Source organism: Leiobunum rupestre, chromosome 6, assembly GCF_980474605.1.
Source record: "Leiobunum rupestre chromosome 6, qqLeiRupe1.1.hap1, whole genome shotgun sequence".
Taxonomy (NCBI): Eukaryota; Metazoa; Arthropoda; class Arachnida; order Opiliones; family Sclerosomatidae; genus Leiobunum; species Leiobunum rupestre.
In genome coordinates, this window is record NC_143389.1 from 4,173,547 (window position 1) to 4,190,389 (window position 16,843).

General features: G+C 40.7%; 4 non-coding genes and 5 pseudogenes across 4 annotated transcripts; 3 read left to right on the plus strand and 6 right to left on the minus strand.

The window, feature by feature from the left end:
• The first annotated feature begins 1,119 nt into the window (after positions 1-1,119).
• On the plus strand, positions 1,120-1,238 carry LOC149938563 (5S ribosomal RNA). The gene has a single exon (XR_016482071.1). It is a non-coding gene; the product is annotated as a 5S ribosomal RNA (ribosomal RNA).
• A 1,963-nt stretch (positions 1,239-3,201) lies between these two features.
• Positions 3,202-3,380, minus strand: LOC149938564 (U2 spliceosomal RNA; annotated as a pseudogene).
• A 1,705-nt stretch (positions 3,381-5,085) lies between these two features.
• LOC149938565 (U2 spliceosomal RNA) lies at positions 5,086-5,207 on the minus strand (annotated as a pseudogene).
• A 1,150-nt stretch (positions 5,208-6,357) lies between these two features.
• Positions 6,358-6,476, plus strand: LOC149938566 (5S ribosomal RNA). Its single transcript, XR_016482072.1, has one exon. It is a non-coding gene; the product is annotated as a 5S ribosomal RNA (ribosomal RNA).
• Positions 6,477-8,447: 1,971 nt separating this feature from the next.
• Positions 8,448-8,626, minus strand: LOC149938567 (U2 spliceosomal RNA; annotated as a pseudogene).
• Positions 8,627-10,497: 1,871 nt separating this feature from the next.
• LOC149938568 (U2 spliceosomal RNA) lies at positions 10,498-10,570 on the minus strand (annotated as a pseudogene).
• A 1,149-nt stretch (positions 10,571-11,719) lies between these two features.
• LOC149938569 (5S ribosomal RNA) lies at positions 11,720-11,838 on the plus strand. The gene has a single exon (XR_016482073.1). It is a non-coding gene; the product is annotated as a 5S ribosomal RNA (ribosomal RNA).
• A 1,971-nt stretch (positions 11,839-13,809) lies between these two features.
• LOC149938570 (U2 spliceosomal RNA) lies at positions 13,810-14,000 on the minus strand. The gene has a single exon (XR_016481703.1). It is a non-coding gene; the product is annotated as a U2 spliceosomal RNA (small nuclear RNA).
• Positions 14,001-15,785: 1,785 nt separating this feature from the next.
• LOC149938571 (U2 spliceosomal RNA) lies at positions 15,786-15,944 on the minus strand (annotated as a pseudogene).
• Positions 15,945-16,843: the final 899 nt, after the last annotated feature.

The window sequence follows — 16,843 nt, forward strand, 5'->3', positions numbered from 1 at the left end:
TAAAAAGAGAGAATTCGAGCATTTCAAATATTTCATAATTACGTCACCGAATGTTGGTCCTGGTGGGAGATGACAACGTTTGTAGCCATCGCGCGAACAAAGGAGAAGACGATATCTTGAATCCGTGAAATAGAGGTACACCGCCAGGCCCGGACTGGCACTTTTGGGGTCATCGGCTAGAGACAGTAGAGTGGGCCACTTTACCGGGCCGTATGGAAAAAAAATCTAAATGGTGGTTTATAGGACCATAAATAACGTATTAAGTGTACTAGATTCTACGTGAAACGTCAAACGCGTTTAAATGACCATTTAGGAAAAATTTATTATAAGCGAATAGAGCGTTCTATAAAAGTGGACCATAACCGGTCACTTTTCATACAGACTATAGAGCTGGTTCAGCAGGACTAACAACTTTTGTTATTCTTTGGTTTAAGAGAATTCGGCTTATGTCCTGTCTTTATATGAATATTTTAGAGACGTACCTTTTAGGAGTTGTAGGAGGCACCCTAGGTGTTGAAGTATGTTTGGGGTTAAGGATATTTTCATGATCTAAGTTTCATCTTAAACACGTGGATTTGGGACTAGTATTTTCTAGAATTTTGCTTATTTGCCATCATACATTTATTACAAAAATCATTTAAAATAAGAAAAAAGGCGCGGAAAGCAAAGCCGGAAATATGTGAAGCCTAGGCTAGCAACTACGCTACTAATAAAAATTGACTGCTCTCAATTTCTTACGGGTTTGCCAGATAAATATATTTCTCTAAGACGAAAAACCGGCCAAACCTTCACCTCCTCCGAACTCCAAAGGGGGAAAGCACACCACACCAATTTTATAGATTCGTAAACGCGCCTTCCCAATCGACCGCCATCACCTTACAGTCTACGGGGAGGGTGATGAAAAAACTGGTTTGGGGGGGGGGGGGGATGAAATTTCTGCGGTAAAGGGCTTGCTCGTTGGTTGTCTGTACGATAATATCGGCGCCCAGTAAACGTTTCTAAAAAGAGTGTATAGAACGTTCTATTGGAGCCGCATGCAGCCGGTGGCCCTCGGCGATCACCAACCTACCAGGACCTGGCTAGTCGCGGCTTGTCCACCGCTATCAATTACACTCTAGCGGCAACGGCCATATCACGCTGAATACACCGGTTCTCGTCTGATCACCGAAGTTAAGCAGCGTCGAGCGCGGTCAGTACTTGGGAGGGAGACCACCTGGGAACACCGCGTGCCGTTGGCTACTCATTTATTTTCGCGGGATGGGATTTGCGTCTTTTAACAGGAAAATACCTTCATCCTATCATTTTGACGCTGCTTTTTTATGCAATTAAAAGTTCGCCCAGACGATAATATTATTTCGGTCAACTCTTGGCCTTTTTTTAACAACTGGCAGCATCTTTCCGTGAATAAAATACATGTTAGTATCAAAATTGAACAAAATAAAATGGCGAGAAAATTGGTTTTCATTTTATTCTACTTAAGGCTTGTACTTAAAATAGTACTAACTTACTTACTTACTTACTTACTTACTTACTTACTTACTAACTAACTAACTAACTAACTAACTAACTAACTAACTAATTAACTAACTAACTAACTAACTAACTAATTAACTAACTAACTAACTAACTAACTAACTAACTAACGTTTATCTCTAAACAAAAACATTTCCGCGGTAAAATCCACTCTGAAATGGCCTTTTCTGGTTTTGGAATGAAGTCCAAAGTTAAAATTTTATTAACAAATTCTAATTGTGAAATATATTTTTTGTTCTAAATTTTAATCTTAAATGTAATTTAAATAGTTGAATCTAAAAAAGGACTTTTGGAAAATGTTTTATAGAAGGTTTTATCATGGGACAGCCGCATGGATTAGGGGAGTAACCCAAAAATACAAAATATCAAAACAAACCACGAAATTAAATAATAAAACGGAGACAGAGATATATTTTTTAAACAAAATAATATAGCTAACTTTTATCTATTAATTGTTTTAGGTGATGTAGTTTATGTAAAATATAAAAATGAACCTTGGCACAATATAAATTTAATGTCATGTTTTATTGATACTTAGAAAAAGTAACAAACATTTCAAAAGTCAGATCTTTGAGATCATTATTAAAAAAATATAACATTTTAAATCCGAACTCCTCTATAAATATTAAAATTATAAATTCCTAATCTACTTTAACAAAAGATATATCATATTAAGTTTAATACTATTAATGTTAGGAATAATCATGACTTTGAGATAAATAGAACAAAAATGTTTAATTCCAAATATAGTTAATTATAGAGCAATATATAATAAATGATTTTGTACTTACCAAAAATAAGCCTTGCCACTTTATATCTTGGTAATGTAGCTGCCGCGGGCGGCGGGCCCCCGGCGGCGACTCACTGTCCACGGAAGACGGGAAGAGAGAAAAAATGGAGAGGGGCTTATTTCGTGTTTTCTCTTTACGCGGAACATCTTGGCTGGAACCCAATGACCTAAAAATGAGGGGCGCGCTGTCTCTACCCACCATACCGAAACCCGCGAATTTACGTTATGAAAACCGGTTCCTTCAGCCAACCACTTAGAACATGCACGATTTACGAACCTTGGGTTACGAATAAAACCACAGGAATAACACAGAACAACCTCTTTTCGCGCCTTTATTTTACCCCTCTTACTTGCCTCCCGCTCGTCGGCCATTGCCTCTGCCCTAAACGGGGAGTCTAGCATCCACTCCTTGGGTATCCATAATGGAGGAGAGGACTGAAAGGGGGAAAACCAAGCATGGACGCGCCCAGGAAAATACCAAGGAGGATAGGAAGGGAGGCGAAGTAGGAGGGATGAACGCGGCAGCATCCTTGTAAGAAGCTTAGCGGCGGGAAAATTTCGGAAAAATGGCGGCTAGACGTAGCGTAGCTGCCGCAATCTTGCCGCCATTCATCCCTCCTACTTCGCCTCCCTTCCTATCCTCCGTGAAAATACCGCGAAAAAGAGTGTATAACTAGGTAAAAGAAAATTCAAAAACTGGAATCTTTCCGATTCTTCATTATTAACTATTCGACAATAAGGATTTTACCACTTATGACGTCAGAGGGGCAATATATTATAATAAAGAAATATATATAAAGACAGCCAAATAACATTTCCCGGAAATACTGTGTTGCGCAGTGCGCCATTATAAGAGCGTTTGATTTTTGATTTCAAGAGAGAAGTGGGCCGATCCCGGATTTACTGCAATACCAGGCCGACCCGTGGCGGAGGTGGAGCAAGCTCCGACCACTCCGCCGCCGTCCAAAAATAAGTTTAATATCTTGGGCCCCGATGGGACCCGTATCAGATATTAAGCTGATAAGAACAGATACTGAATTTGTTTATTTGAAATTCTTGTCATGGTTACATATGCTCGCGTTATTAATTTTTTAATTTAGCGCGAACATTTGTCAAATAAAAATAAAAATGTCATAATCTTTTGTTTCTTTTCAGGTTTGGATCTTTACAATGCATCAAGGTGAGTATATTTCTTTTTTCCATTTTTTTTCTTTAACTTCAAATTTAATTAAATAGCTTGAAATAAGTAATGAATAACTTTTCATAATCTACAAAGGGGCATTAAGGCGGAGAAAATCCAATAAAATTTAAGGCTAAAAACAATTTAAGAAAAACCGAACACACGGAGTTTTGTAAAACTAAAATTATACTTTTAACATGATAAAAACAATTAAGGCTTGTAAAATTATTTGCATATATTTACAACAGATGGTTACGAAAAAGGTATAATTAAAAACATAATTACACAATTAGCATAAGACCTATTTTTTCCCTTTCTTGGGATCTTTTTCACTAGGAGGACTATGCCGTCGTTTGGAACGCAGATGGAGTTGATTTTTTGCCTTTCCCAATGCTTTTTCGCACCACGCCAGGACCTTAGGTTCCGTGTTATTTAATTCGCTGACTTTACGACAGAAATCCTCTAGTTCGTCTTTCGTTAGGGTCCCGAAGTTCCAATGACGTTCATTAATTGGTATCTCTTTAGGCTCCTTTGGAACAGTTTCTTGCGTGCAGTGGACTTGCTTCTGGGGTGACTTGACAGCATTGGCGTAGCCTTTGACTATAGTGGAAGATTCAGGTTTCTCGGGGGATGGCTCTGGCGTTGCAAGCGACCAACCCTCTTTCGAACCCTGAAAGTCTCTTGGTGAGGGGGTTACTCCATTCTCTTCTCGTGATGGTGAGGTTTCCGCCATCGTTTCGTCGTGGGTGCTGGCTTCTTCGACATCCTCGACTGGAATCGGCGTTCCGCTCCTAACGTTCTCTGGTTCGTTAGAGGACGGGTTCTGGTAAGTGGCGGTATCTGGAGATGGTCGAGCCTTGTTTTTCTTTTTCGGGCAATCCCGAACCTGATGACTGTCCTTGCGGCAGTAGAAGCACATACGCTGGACGCCTTGATACATGATTTGGATACGATGTCCACTGATGGTCATCAGGTTCGGGATTGGACTCTTCACCTTGACTTCCAGACGCCGATTCCCATTGCGAACGTCTTTAAGTGGGCCTTTCTGGAACGTTTCCCACGTTTCAGAAAGAACTTCGCAATAATTCCTTAGGGCGGATTTCAAAAACGAAAGCTCCCACCAGCTTGGAGCATCTTTAATTGTGATATAAGACTTTGGGTCTGCGACCCCCACGATATTCAAATGTTTCTCGCCGACGATGATTCCAGCATCAACAGCTTTCTGGTAACTGACATGATTGTTGAACGTTATCTGAGCTTCAGTTTTTCCAAGCATCTGGAAAACCGTGATGCTCTTGGGGCCAATGCAGTCGAAAAGAGCAATAGCTAAATCTTCTACATTGACCCCGTCGAACTTGATTTTTGCAGTTGCCTTCTTCGAGGTTGAAGGTAAGGACTGCGAAACGGACGGCAAAGACTGCACGGCAGGCATGGCGACTGGTGGCGACCGCCGAAGCGGAGACCGGATCTCAGGAACCGCTGAGGAGAGGCAGACGGCAACTTGGAGGCAGGAACAGCAGCTGGAACTGGTACTTCGACTGGCAGCAGGAACGGAAATTTCTGGCGCGGCAGCGTGGTAGAGAGCAGGTAAAAACTCGCCTAACAGGCGTAAAAACACTTCTCGCCCCCCGACTAAGATCTCGGTATAGCACTATTGAAAACAGATACTACACTTTGATCTTAGCCAAAAGGCCGAGAAGCGATAACCCGCTAGGAGCCGTCACTGTTTAACAAAGTAAAAAGAGAGAATTCGAGCATTTCAAATATTTCATAATTACGTCACCGAATGTTGGTCCTGGTGGGAGATGACAACGTTTGTAGCCATCGCGCGAACAAAGGAGAAGACGATATCTTGAATCCGTGAAATAGAGGTACACCGCCAGGCCCGGACTGGCACTTTTGGGGTCATCGGCTAGAGACAGTAGAGTGGGCCACTTTACCGGGCCGTATGGAAAAAAAATCTAAATGGTGGTTTATAGGACCATAAATAACGTATTAAGTGTACTAGATTCTACGTGAAACGTCAAACGCGTTTAAATGACCATTTAGGAAAAATTTATTATAAGCGAATAGAGCGTTCTATAAAAGTGGACCATAACCGGTCACTTTTCATACAGACTATAGAGCTGGTTCAGCAGGACTAACAACTTTTGTTATTCTTTGGTTTAAGAGAATTCGGCTTATGTCCTGTCTTTATATGAATATTTTAGAGACGTACCTTTTAGGAGTTGTAGGAGGCACCCTAGGTGTTGAAGTATGTTTGGGGTTAAGGATATTTTCATGATCTAAGTTTCATCTTAAACACGTGGATTTGGGACTAGTATTTTCTAGAATTTTGCTTATTTGCCATCATACATTTATTACAAAAATCATTTAAAATAAGAAAAAAGGCGCGGAAAGCAAAGCCGGAAATATGTGAAGCCTAGGCTAGCAACTACGCTACTAATAAAAATTGACTGCTCTCAATTTCTTACGGGTTTGCCAGATAAATATATTTCTCTAAGACGAAAAACCGGCCAAACCTTCACCTCCTCCGAACTCCAAAGGGGGAAAGCACACCACACCAATTTTATAGATTCGTAAACGCGCCTTCCCAATCGACCGCCATCACCTTACAGTCTACGGGGAGGGTGATGAAAAAACTGGTTTGGGGGGGGGGGGGATGAAATTTCTGCGGTAAAGGGCTTGCTCGTTGGTTGTCTGTACGATAATATCGGCGCCCAGTAAACGTTTCTAAAAAGAGTGTATAGAACGTTCTATTGGAGCCGCATGCAGCCGGTGGCCCTCGGCGATCACCAACCTACCAGGACCTGGCTAGTCGCGGCTTGTCCACCGCTATCAATTACACTCTAGCGGCAACGGCCATATCACGCTGAATACACCGGTTCTCGTCTGATCACCGAAGTTAAGCAGCGTCGAGCGCGGTCAGTACTTGGGAGGGAGACCACCTGGGAACACCGCGTGCCGTTGGCTACTCATTTATTTTCGCGGGATGGGATTTGCGTCTTTTAACAGGAAAATACCTTCATCCTATCATTTTGACGCTGCTTTTTTATGCAATTAAAAGTTCGCCCAGACGATAATATTATTTCGGTCAACTCTTGGCCTTTTTTTAACAACTGGCAGCATCTTTCCGTGAATAAAATACATGTTAGTATCAAAATTGAACAAAATAAAATGGCGAGAAAATTGGTTTTCATTTTATTCTACTTAAGGCTTGTACTTAAAATAGTACTAACTTACTTACTTACTTACTTACTTACTTACTTACTTACTAACTAACTAACTAACTAACTAACTAACTAACTAACTAACTAACTAATTAACTAACTAACTAACTAACTAACTAATTAACTAACTAACTAACTAACTAACTAACTAACTAACGTTTATCTCTAAACAAAAACATTTCCGCGGTAAAATCCACTCTGAAATGGCCTTTTCTGGTTTTGGAATGAAGTCCAAAGTTAAAATTTTATTAACAAATTCTAATTGTGAAATATATTTTTTGTTCTAAATTTTAATCTTAAATGTAATTTAAATAGTTGAATCTAAAAAAGGACTTTTGGAAAATGTTTTATAGAAGGTTTTATCATGGGACAGCCGCATGGATTAGGGGAGTAACCCAAAAATACAAAATATCAAAACAAACCACGAAATTAAATAATAAAACGGAGACAGAGATATATTTTTTAAACAAAATAATATAGCTAACTTTTATCTATTAATTGTTTTAGGTGATGTAGTTTATGTAAAATATAAAAATGAACCTTGGCACAATATAAATTTAATGTCATGTTTTATTGATACTTAGAAAAAGTAACAAACATTTCAAAAGTCAGATCTTTGAGATCATTATTAAAAAAATATAACATTTTAAATCCGAACTCCTCTATAAATATTAAAATTATAAATTCCTAATCTACTTTAACAAAAGATATATCATATTAAGTTTAATACTATTAATGTTAGGAATAATCATGACTTTGAGATAAATAGAACAAAAATGTTTAATTCCAAATATAGTTAATTATAGAGCAATATATAATAAATGATTTTGTACTTACCAAAAATAAGCCTTGCCACTTTATATCTTGGTAATGTAGCTGCCGCGGGCGGCGGGCCCCCGGCGGCGACTCACTGTCCACGGAAGACGGGAAGAGAGAAAAAATGGAGAGGGGCTTATTTCGTGTTTTCTCTTTACGCGGAACATCTTGGCTGGAACCCAATGACCTAAAAATGAGGGGCGCGCTGTCTCTACCCACCATACCGAAACCCGCGAATTTACGTTATGAAAACCGGTTCCTTCAGCCAACCACTTAGAACATGCACGATTTACGAACCTTGGGTTACGAATAAAACCACAGGAATAACACAGAACAACCTCTTTTCGCGCCTTTATTTTACCCCTCTTACTTGCCTCCCGCTCGTCGGCCATTGCCTCTGCCCTAAACGGGGAGTCTAGCATCCACTCCTTGGGTATCCATAATGGAGGAGAGGACTGAAAGGGGGAAAACCAAGCATGGACGCGCCCAGGAAAATACCAAGGAGGATAGGAAGGGAGGCGAAGTAGGAGGGATGAACGCGGCAGCATCCTTGTAAGAAGCTTAGCGGCGGGAAAATTTCGGAAAAATGGCGGCTAGACGTAGCGTAGCTGCCGCAATCTTGCCGCCATTCATCCCTCCTACTTCGCCTCCCTTCCTATCCTCCGTGAAAATACCGCGAAAAAGAGTGTATAACTAGGTAAAAGAAAATTCAAAAACTGGAATCTTTCCGATTCTTCATTATTAACTATTCGACAATAAGGATTTTACCACTTATGACGTCAGAGGGGCAATATATTATAATAAAGAAATATATATAAAGACAGCCAAATAACATTTCCCGGAAATACTGTGTTGCGCAGTGCGCCATTATAAGAGCGTTTGATTTTTGATTTCAAGAGAGAAGTGGGCCGATCCCGGATTTACTGCAATACCAGGCCGACCCGTGGCGGAGGTGGAGCAAGCTCCGACCACTCCGCCGCCGTCCAAAAATAAGTTTAATATCTTGGGCCCCGATGGGACCCGTATCAGATATTAAGCTGATAAGAACAGATACTGAATTTGTTTATTTAAAATTCTGGTCAAGGTTACAAGTGTCCGCGTTTATTAAAAAATTTAAATTATCGCGAACACTGTTTTAAACAAGAAAAAAAAGACAGTTGCATATATCAGTTAAAGCAATTAACGAGCGTAAAAATACTTGTCGTTCCAAGAATAAAAATTAGACGCGATAAAATACAATACTATTTACAGATTAACTATATGTCAAGCGAAGGTAAGTAAATATTATTTACTTCTGGTGTTAGTATACTATAAATTAATTATATTTAACCATACAATTCTAATTCCCCCCCCCCTTTTTCCAGGTTCTACAGTTTTCCAGGTAAGTATATCAGGTAAGTTTTTTTTTTTTTACAATAGGGTCTAAATAATTTTGTCTATTGATTTTTCTTTTACAGGGTAAACAGGTTCCGCGGTACATCTCAGGTGAATTTTTCATTTAAACATACAATAAACTATTAAAATGTATGTAACGAGAATTTTAAAATTGTAAAGTTAAAATTTACAATATAAGCGATTTTAAAACTAAGAAAGTAATTTAAAAACATATTTACATATCCCAATAAGGGCCTATTTTTTCCCTTTTTTGGTATATGATCCGGATGGGGATGTCTGTACTCGCTTCCTTCGAGTTTGCAAGGTGAGGCGTGCTTCAGCCAGGAATTCTTCCCGCCAGCTAAGTAGTTCTGGTGATTCTGTCACAAAGTTCCGTGCACGGTGACAAAAGTTCTCTATTTCATTTTCGGTCATTTCTGAAAACTGCCAATCTCGTTCGTAGATCGGTTCTTCGTATACTGGATGTTGTGATTGCGGTGAAGACTTCGAATCAGGTTCGTGATGTGATGGAGTTTTTACAACTGTGGCGTAACTCCCGGAATTTTTTGGTGAGTCAAAAGACTTGTGGGAAGGTCCTGACAGAGAAAGGCCCCAGCCATCTTCGCCCTCAACGAAGTTTCCTGCGTCTTGTTCCTCTTGATCCATTTTTTCCAGGTCCTCACCTGCGTCCGTGATAGCTGCAGTGTCTGCTACTTGTGGCATTACCACACTTCCGGGTTTGTCTGAGCCTTCGGGTGACGGGATCTGGACTTGAATATCCGCGTCCTGTGGAGCGGAACGCACTTTTTTCCTTTTCTTGGGGCAATCCCGAACCTGATGACTGTCCTTTCGGCAATAAAAGCACATTCGCTGGACTCCTTGATAGACAATTTGAATGCGATGTCCACTGATGGTCATCAGGTTCGGGATTGGGCTCTTGACCTTGACCTCCAGCCTCCGATTTCCATTACGGACGTCCTTCAACGGTCCCTTCTGGAATGTTTCCCATGTTTCGGACAAAACCTCTCCGTAATTTTTCAGAGCAGCCTTTAAAAAGCTTAATTCCCACCAACTAGGTGCGCCTTTCACGGTGATTTGGGTTACAGGATCAGCCACTCCAACGATGGATAAATGCTTCTCCCCAACGATTATACCAGCGTCAACAGCCTTTTGGTACGATACGATGTCCTTGAAGGATATCTGCGCCTCAGACTTCCCGATCATTTGGAAGACTGTGATACTCTTGGGGCCAATGCAGTCGAAAAGAGCAAAAGCCAAATCTTCTACATTGACCCCGTCGAATTTGATTCGTGCAGTGGCCTGTTTCGAAGACGAGGACTCCGCTGGAGTCGACTTCGACGCTACAGGAGGCATGGCGAACGTTTGTGGAAACCGCCGAAGCGGAGACCGGTACTCAGGAACCGCTGGCTTGTAGCAGGCGGCAACAGGAAAACAGGAACAGTAGCCGGAACTGGATCTGGACTGGAGACAGGAACGGCAGCGACTGACGATTCAACGTGGCAGAGCAGGCAAACTCGCCTAACAGGCGTAAAAACACTTCTCGCCCCCCGACTAAGACCTCCGTATAGAACTGATAATAGAAACAGATACTACACTTTGATCTTAGCCAAAAGGCCGAGAAGCGATAACCCGCTAGGAGCCGTCACTGTTTAACAAAGTAAAAAGAGAGAATTCGAGCATTTCAAATATTTCATAATTACGTCACCGAATGTTGGTCCTGGTGGGAGATGACAACGTTTGTAGCCATCGCGCGAACAAAGGAGAAGACGATATCTTGAATCCGTGAAATAGAGGTACACCGCCAGGCCCGGACTGGCACTTTTGGGGTCATCGGCTAGAGACAGTAGAGTGGGCCACTTTACCGGGCCGTATGGAAAAAAAATCTAAATGGTGGTTTATAGGACCATAAATAACGTATTAAGTGTACTAGATTCTACGTGAAACGTCAAACGCGTTTAAATGACCATTTAGGAAAAATTTATTATAAGCGAATAGAGCGTTCTATAAAAGTGGACCATAACCGGTCACTTTTCATACAGACTATAGAGCTGGTTCAGCAGGACTAACAACTTTTGTTATTCTTTGGTTTAAGAGAATTCGGCTTATGTCCTGTCTTTATATGAATATTTTAGAGACGTACCTTTTAGGAGTTGTAGGAGGCACCCTAGGTGTTGAAGTATGTTTGGGGTTAAGGATATTTTCATGATCTAAGTTTCATCTTAAACACGTGGATTTGGGACTAGTATTTTCTAGAATTTTGCTTATTTGCCATCATACATTTATTACAAAAATCATTTAAAATAAGAAAAAAGGCGCGGAAAGCAAAGCCGGAAATATGTGAAGCCTAGGCTAGCAACTACGCTACTAATAAAAATTGACTGCTCTCAATTTCTTACGGGTTTGCCAGATAAATATATTTCTCTAAGACGAAAAACCGGCCAAACCTTCACCTCCTCCGAACTCCAAAGGGGGAAAGCACACCACACCAATTTTATAGATTCGTAAACGCGCCTTCCCAATCGACCGCCATCACCTTACAGTCTACGGGGAGGGTGATGAAAAAACTGGTTTGGGGGGGGGGGGATGAAATTTCTGCGGTAAAGGGCTTGCTCGTTGGTTGTCTGTACGATAATATCGGCGCCCAGTAAACGTTTCTAAAAAGAGTGTATAGAACGTTCTATTGGAGCCGCATGCAGCCGGTGGCCCTCGGCGATCACCAACCTACCAGGACCTGGCTAGTCGCGGCTTGTCCACCGCTATCAATTACACTCTAGCGGCAACGGCCATATCACGCTGAATACACCGGTTCTCGTCTGATCACCGAAGTTAAGCAGCGTCGAGCGCGGTCAGTACTTGGGAGGGAGACCACCTGGGAACACCGCGTGCCGTTGGCTACTCATTTATTTTCGCGGGATGGGATTTGCGTCTTTTAACAGGAAAATACCTTCATCCTATCATTTTGACGCTGCTTTTTTATGCAATTAAAAGTTCGCCCAGACGATAATATTATTTCGGTCAACTCTTGGCCTTTTTTTAACAACTGGCAGCATCTTTCCGTGAATAAAATACATGTTAGTATCAAAATTGAACAAAATAAAATGGCGAGAAAATTGGTTTTCATTTTATTCTACTTAAGGCTTGTACTTAAAATAGTACTAACTTACTTACTTACTTACTTACTTACTTACTTACTTACTAACTAACTAACTAACTAACTAACTAACTAACTAACTAACTAACTAATTAACTAACTAACTAACTAACTAACTAATTAACTAACTAACTAACTAACTAACTAACTAACTAACGTTTATCTCTAAACAAAAACATTTCCGCGGTAAAATCCACTCTGAAATGGCCTTTTCTGGTTTTGGAATGAAGTCCAAAGTTAAAATTTTATTAACAAATTCTAATTGTGAAATATATTTTTTGTTCTAAATTTTAATCTTAAATGTAATTTAAATAGTTGAATCTAAAAAAGGACTTTTGGAAAATGTTTTATAGAAGGTTTTATCATGGGACAGCCGCATGGATTAGGGGAGTAACCCAAAAATACAAAATATCAAAACAAACCACGAAATTAAATAATAAAACGGAGACAGAGATATATTTTTTAAACAAAATAATATAGCTAACTTTTATCTATTAATTGTTTTAGGTGATGTAGTTTATGTAAAATATAAAAATGAACCTTGGCACAATATAAATTTAATGTCATGTTTTATTGATACTTAGAAAAAGTAACAAACATTTCAAAAGTCAGATCTTTGAGATCATTATTAAAAAAATATAACATTTTAAATCCGAACTCCTCTATAAATATTAAAATTATAAATTCCTAATCTACTTTAACAAAAGATATATCATATTAAGTTTAATACTATTAATGTTAGGAATAATCATGACTTTGAGATAAATAGAACAAAAATGTTTAATTCCAAATATAGTTAATTATAGAGCAATATATAATAAATGATTTTGTACTTACCAAAAATAAGCCTTGCCACTTTATATCTTGGTAATGTAGCTGCCGCGGGCGGCGGGCCCCCGGCGGCGACTCACTGTCCACGGAAGACGGGAAGAGAGAAAAAATGGAGAGGGGCTTATTTCGTGTTTTCTCTTTACGCGGAACATCTTGGCTGGAACCCAATGACCTAAAAATGAGGGGCGCGCTGTCTCTACCCACCATACCGAAACCCGCGAATTTACGTTATGAAAACCGGTTCCTTCAGCCAACCACTTAGAACATGCACGATTTACGAACCTTGGGTTACGAATAAAACCACAGGAATAACACAGAACAACCTCTTTTCGCGCCTTTATTTTACCCCTCTTACTTGCCTCCCGCTCGTCGGCCATTGCCTCTGCCCTAAACGGGGAGTCTAGCATCCACTCCTTGGGTATCCATAATGGAGGAGAGGACTGAAAGGGGGAAAACCAAGCATGGACGCGCCCAGGAAAATACCAAGGAGGATAGGAAGGGAGGCGAAGTAGGAGGGATGAACGCGGCAGCATCCTTGTAAGAAGCTTAGCGGCGGGAAAATTTCGGAAAAATGGCGGCTAGACGTAGCGTAGCTGCCGCAATCTTGCCGCCATTCATCCCTCCTACTTCGCCTCCCTTCCTATCCTCCGTGAAAATACCGCGAAAAAGAGTGTATAACTAGGTAAAAGAAAATTCAAAAACTGGAATCTTTCCGATTCTTCATTATTAACTATTCGACAATAAGGATTTTACCACTTATGACGTCAGAGGGGCAATATATTATAATAAAGAAATATATATAAAGACAGCCAAATAACATTTCCCGGAAATACTGTGTTGCGCAGTGCGCCATTATAAGAGCGTTTGATTTTTGATTTCAAGAGAGAAGTGGGCCGATCCCGGATTTACTGCAATACCAGGCCGACCCGTGGCGGAGGTGGAGCAAGCTCCGACCACTCCGCCGCCGTCCAAAAATAAGTTTAATATCTTGGGCCCCGATGGGACCCGTATCAGATATTAAGCTGATAAGAACAGATACTGAATTTGTTTATTTAAAATTCGTTGTCAAGGTTACAAGTGTCCGCGTTATTAAAAAATTTAAATTATCGCGAACACTGTATTAAACAAAAAAATGGATTGTTGCATACATCAGTCAAAGCGCTAAACGAGCGTAAAAATACTTGTTGTTCCAAAAATAAAATTAGACGCGATAATTTACAATACTATTTACAGTTATCTACATGTCGAGTGAAGGTAAGTAAATATAATTTACTTCAGGTATTAGTATCCTATAAATTAATTTAAATTTAAGCATACAATTCTAATTTTTTCTTTTTGTTTTTCAGGTTCTACAGTTTTCAAGGTAAGTATATCAGGTAAGTTTTTTTTTTTTAACAATAGGTTCTAAATAATTTTTAAATTTTCTTTTACAGGGTAAACAGGTTCCGCGGTACGTATCAGGTGAGCTATTCATATTAAGCATACAATAATCTTTTAAAATTTATATAAAAATAACTTTTAAAATTGTAAAGTTAAAATTTACAATAAAAGCGTATTTAAAACTAAGAAAGTAATTTAAAAACATATTTACATATCACCATAAGGGCCTATTTTTTCCCTTTTTTGGTAAATGTTCCTGATGGGGAAGTCTGTACTCGTTTCCTGCGAGTCTGCAAAGTTTGACGTGCCTCAGTTAAGAATTCTTCACGCCATCTGAGTAGCTCAGGTGACTCCGTGACAAAGTTTCCTGCACGCTGGCAAAAGTTCTCTATTTCGCAATCGGTCATTTCTGAAAACTGCCAATCTCGTTCGTAGATCGGACTCTCGTATACTGGGTGTTTCGAGTTGGGAGATGACTCTGGAACGGGTGTGCGCTGTGGCGGAGTCTTCACAGCGTTTGCGTAGCCGTTAGACATTTTTGGCAATTCAGATGCTTTAAGGGAAGACTTTGGCGAAGAGAGACTCCAGCCATCTTCACCCCCCTCAAAACACCCTACTTCTGGTATAGATTCGTCCATCTGTTCTTGATGGTCAGCAGCATCGGTAGCGGTTTCCCGTTCTGCCAGTGGTGCTGGGTCGAGTTTCGTAAGTTGCCAGTGTCTTCGGGGGCTGGAATATGCCCTAGGATGTCCGAATCTTCTGGAGCTGATTGCGCCTTTTTCTTTTTCTTCTTCGGGCAATCCCGAACCTGATGACTGTCTTTACGGCAGTAAAAACACATTCGCTGGACACCTTGATAGACAAGTTGGATGCGATGCCCGCTGATGGTCATCAGGTTCGGGATTGGACTCTTGATCTTTACTTCTAGCCGCCGATTTCCATTGCGGACGTCTTTTAACGGGCCTTTTTGAAATGTTTCCCATGTTTCTGAGAGTACCTCACAATAATTCTTTAAGGCAGATTTCAGAAAGGGTAGCTCCCACCAGCTGGGAGCATCCTTGATTGTTATCTGCGTAACCGGATCGGCGACTCCAACGATGTTGAGGTGCTTGTCACCGACAATAATGCCGGCATCCACAGCCTTCTGATAGCAGAAAGCATCTTTAAAGGTGATCTGGCATTCCGCTTTTCCAATCATCTGGAAGACGGTGATACTCTTGGGGCCAATGCAGTCGAAAAGAGCTACAGCCAAATCTTCTACATTGACCCCGTCGAACTTGATTCTTGCCGTGGCCTTCTTGGAGGACGAAGGCTCGGACTGTGGTTTACACGGCAGCGACGACACGGCAGGCATGGCGACGATGGTGGTGACCGCCGAAGCGGAAACCGGATACTCAGGAACCGCTGGGATGAGCCAAACAGCGACTGGAACGCAGGAGCAGGAACAGGAACTTCAACTGGCACAGGAACTGGGTCGGTGTAGAATGCCGAATCAGCTTGGCAGGTAGACGAGCAGGCACGTATAACTCGCCTTAAAGGCGTATAAACACTTCTCGGCTTAGACTAAGATCGCGGTATAGAACTGATATTGGAAACAGATACTACACTTTGATCTTAGCCAAAAGGCCGAGAAGCGATAACCCGCTAGGAGCCGTCACTGTTTAACAAAGTAAAAAGAGAGAATTCGAGCATTTCAAATATTTCATAATTACGTCACCGAATGTTGGTCCTGGTGGGAGATGACAACGTTTGTAGCCATCGCGCGAACAAAGGAGAAGACGATATCTTGAATCCGTGAAATAGAGGTACACCGCCAGGCCCGGACTGGCACTTTTGGGGTCATCGGCTAGAGACAGTAGAGTGGGCCACTTTACCGGGCCGTATGGAAAAAAAATCTAAATGGTGGTTTATAGGACCATAAATAACGTATTAAGTGTACTAGATTCTACGTGAAACGTCAAACGCGTTTAAATGACCATTTAGGAAAAATTTATTATAAGCGAATAGAGCGTTCTATAAAAGTGGACCATAACCGGTCACTTTTCATACAGACTATAGAGCTGGTTCAGCAGGACTAACAACTTTTGTTATTCTTTGGTTTAAGAGAATTCGGCTTATGTCCTGTCTTTATATGAATATTTTAGAGACGTACCTTTTAGGAGTTGTAGGAGGCACCCTAGGTGTTGAAGTATGTTTGGGGTTAAGGATATTTTCATGATCTAAGTTTCATCTTAAACACGTGGATTTGGGACTAGTATTTTCTAGAATTTTGCTTATTTGCCATCATACATTTATTACAAAAATCATTTAAAATAAGAAAAAAGGCGCGGAAAGCAAAGCCGGAAATATGTGAAGCCTAGGCTAGCAACTACGCTACTAATAAAAATTGACTGCTCTCAATTTCTTACGGGTTTGCCAGATAAATATATTTCTCTAAGACGAAAAACCGGCCAAACCTTCACCTCCTCCGAACTCCAAAGGGGGAAAGCACACCACACCAATTTTATAGATTCGTAAACGCGCCTTCCCAATCGACC